Genomic DNA, 3,707 nt, shown 5'->3' with positions numbered 1-3,707 from the left:
CTAGAGTGGTATATTTGTTGCAATTGATGAATTTACATTAACACATCATTATCACCCAGAGTCCATAGTTTGGATTAGGATTCACTCTTGGTGTTGTACATGCTATGGGCTTGCACAAATGTATAATGTCATGATAATGTTATGATGATGTCATCCATCACTATATCATAGAATATTTTCACTGCTCTGGAAACTCTCTGTGCTCCACCTATTCATCCTTCTCTGCCCCTCCCCCCAACCCCTAGCAACCACTGATCTTCTATGTCCATGGTTTTACCTTTTCCAGAATGTCATTTAGTTGGAATCATATGGAAACTTTTCCAGACTGGCTTCTTTCACCTAGCAATATGCATTTAAGGTTACACCATGTCTTTTCATAGCTTGGTAGCTCCTTTTTTTAGTGCCAAATAGTATTCCATTGCCTGGTGTTTCCTTTTGTTGAATGAAGTTTTTTTGCTGTTGCTCATATTTGAAAATGCAACTGACTTTTGAATATATTCGTAAATCTCACTAAGCTTTACATCTTCCTTTTTAATTATACCTTTTACTGTTTTAGACCTTGCCATTATTAGCCAGACTGTGTAGTACCATGCTGAACTACATTTTACTTGACCAGCCTGATTTTAAAGGGCTACTTCTTAAAATTCCAGTTAAGAATAATGTGTGCTATACTTTTATAGATTAACTTTACCTAATAAAGCTTCATTCTTTTCATAGTTTGCTAAATGTGTGTTTTTTAACCATTATGGTGATTGTTATCAACCATTTTTTATGGACTAAGATGGTTTTTCTCCATGTGATGACTGCCCTTTTGGATTTACTTTTATCCTTGCCTTACTATTAATCTATCCTTTACTCCCGACAGAAACCCAACTTGGTTATGGTGTACTGTTTTTTAGAATAATCTTGTCTTGCTAATATTTTATGTTTCACTATTTTTCTTGGCTAAGGTTGACTTGCATTTTTTCTCCTACTACGCTTGTCTGAGTTGTGGTATCAAGGTTAAATTGGTCTATAAGAATGAGTTGATGAGTGTTTCCTCCTTCTATTCTCTTGGAAGAGTGTGTGCAGTAGAATGAGCCTGAAAAGACTTCCGAGGCTACTGCTTCCTTTCCATTTACAAGTGTTGTGATACCAACATGCTGGCAAGTAAGACTTCTTACTGTGTGCTTATTTCTTCCACTTTTCTGTGCCTTCTCTGTGTTTTTTTCTTATTCCATTTGCCCTCTCCACCAATTAGGAATTAAAAACACTAATGACTTCGAAGATTTATTTATTTGAGAGAGAGAGAGAGAGAGAGAGAGAGAGAGAGAGTGCTTGTGGGAGCAGGGGGAGGGGCAGAGGAAGAGGGAGAGAAGCCTCAAGCAGACGCCCCGTTGAGCGTGGAGCAAGAGACAGGGCTCAATCTCATGACCCTGAGATCGGACCTGAGCCGAGATCATGACCTGAGTGGAAATCACGAGTTGGACGCTTAACTGACGGAGCCACCCAGGAGCCCCAAACACCAAAGACTTTGAACTCTTACTGTAAAACTTTTACCAGAAGTAAATTAGGAATTTCGAAATTTAGTATCAAAATGCCCCTCCTGAATACAAGGACCTGGGGATACTTTAATTTTGATCGCCCTTCCCAACTGACTTGCCAGTGTTGCCCAATATTTTATCACTTAACTGACCCAAATGAGACATTGTTTACTAGTGTTGTGTCCCCCTTTAGAAACAACAAAGGCTCACTAAATTTGATTTGGAGTGAAGTCTTTTTTTTAAGTCAATAAATTTATATTTGAGGAATTTCACATGTGATTTCTCCTACTACCAATCACCTTAGTTCCTTCGAAGTCTGTCATAATCTTCCAGGTAGCCCTTTTTAAAAAGAATTTTTGCTCAATTCACAGTTGTCTCTGTCAGTCAGTCCACAATTCTTTCAGTTGGGCTTCTTTTCTTTTTTTGAGTCGGGGGCAGAGGGAGAGAATCTTAAGCAGGATCCACGCCTAAGTGCAGAGCCCGACGCATGGCTCGATCTTGGGACCTGAGCCGAAATCAAGAGTCTGAAGCTTGACCAACTGAGGCACCCAGATTCCCCTCAGCTGGATTTCTTTGATCTCCACTTGGATACGGACATACTTCAAAACTTCCCCACCTATAATCTTTGGAATCCAATTTCTTCAAACAATTGATTTTAGGGACCTAGAAGTTAAAACTGTAGAAAGTTCACTGATTGCTATTTTGTCAAGTGATTTAAAAATATATTATTCCTTAATTGTTTCTAATACTGAAAAGTCTTGTTCCATCCACTTTTAACAAGAAATGTTACAGGTCTCATTGTCGCCCCTGCAATAACCAAAGCATAACCTGTGTCTCAATGTCACCACATTAACCATCTGTGGACATCACAGACAACCATGCCCATTTTCATCTAGAATGAGGCTTAGAGTAAATGAAGTCCTTTCTAAAATTCTGTGACACTAACTATATTTCATAAGTGAAGACTAAACTCACCTAGCAAATCAATTGGTAAGGCTTAAAATTAAGGTTCATCAATTACATGAATTAACAGTGTTTGCAAATCCTATATAACTATAGGGCTTTATGGGAAGAGAATGCAGAGGTACATTTCTAATCCCTTTCCATAATGCAGATCCTCACCATCTTCATTTTTAGATTTCTGCAAAAACCATCCAGTGTACTACCTCTAATTCAACCTCCATGCTATAGCCTATGTGACTTTTGCAAAGTGCTTTCTATTTCAAACTGCTGACCAGAAACAGACACCCGAGTCCTCCGCATGGCTTACAAGGTCTTTTGCAATCAGGTCCCTTGATTTTAGAGTTCCCCAAACTACAGACTTCATTCAAACCCCACCCAGTTATGGGATTATATTGCTGTGCTGGTCTGTCACACTTGGTGCCTCTCTGAAGGATGGTATTTCTTACTAATCCTAAGACTTTAATGTCACCGAGAAGGCTTTCTGGACTCCCTCAGGCAGAAAGGTACTCACGTTCTGTCTTGCCTATTTTCAAAGCACTATGAAGTAGTAGTAAAAAGTAGTTAAAAGTAGCCTGGTATTGGTATTAAATGTTTGGTTTAAATTTACCACTTACTATGTTGTGGGACTTACATCTTGACTTATCTATCTGGTTAATTAAGTTGCTAGTACTTATCTCTAGGGTTATGAGATACATAAAACCCGTCCGCAGTAATTACTGCAAGCACTCCAAAAATGTTCTCTTCATTTTTATATAAACCTTTATGTGCCCGATACACACAAGATGCCAGGAATACATCTAAAAGATGAACAGGACATAGTTCCTTTGCTATGATGACAGGGGCTCATAGAACAGTAAAACTAAACCTTGTAGCAGTATCACTAGAGAAAGATTACTCATTAATTTGTCTTGAGTGAATGGTCAACATATATATACAACACAATCTTTAAAAGGTTTTATAAGTGTAGACTTAAAAAAGAACAAATGACAACTTCCAGCAACTGGCATTGGATTAACTATGCAGTTACATTCTGTGTTTGCAGATAATTAAAGGCATAGTCTGTTTCAAGTGTTCGTTATAAGTTTCATGTAAGATAATATATAAAGGAATGAGCAATTGAGTTTCAACTGAATTTGGACAAAAATGTTCTATGTATTAGCATATGTGAAAAATTAAAAAGCCTCTCGAAGCACTTAATAAAACACTTGTAAGATATTTGTC

General features: G+C 37.8%; 1 non-coding gene across 1 annotated transcript; it reads right to left on the bottom strand.

Annotated features, from left to right (window-relative positions):
• Window positions 1-2,304: 2,304 nt before the first annotated feature.
• Window positions 2,305-2,428, bottom strand: LOC113921195. The gene has a single exon (XR_003519591.1). It is a non-coding gene; the product is annotated as a small nucleolar RNA SNORA1 (small nucleolar RNA).
• Between the last annotated feature and the right edge of the window lie 1,279 nt (window positions 2,429-3,707).

The sequence above is a fragment of the Zalophus californianus genome, chromosome 3 (assembly GCF_009762305.2).
Source record: "Zalophus californianus isolate mZalCal1 chromosome 3, mZalCal1.pri.v2, whole genome shotgun sequence".
Taxonomy (NCBI): domain Eukaryota; kingdom Metazoa; phylum Chordata; class Mammalia; order Carnivora; family Otariidae; genus Zalophus; species Zalophus californianus.
The sequence above is the reverse complement of the archived record's forward strand: the minus strand, read 5'-3'. Positions and strand labels throughout refer to the sequence as shown.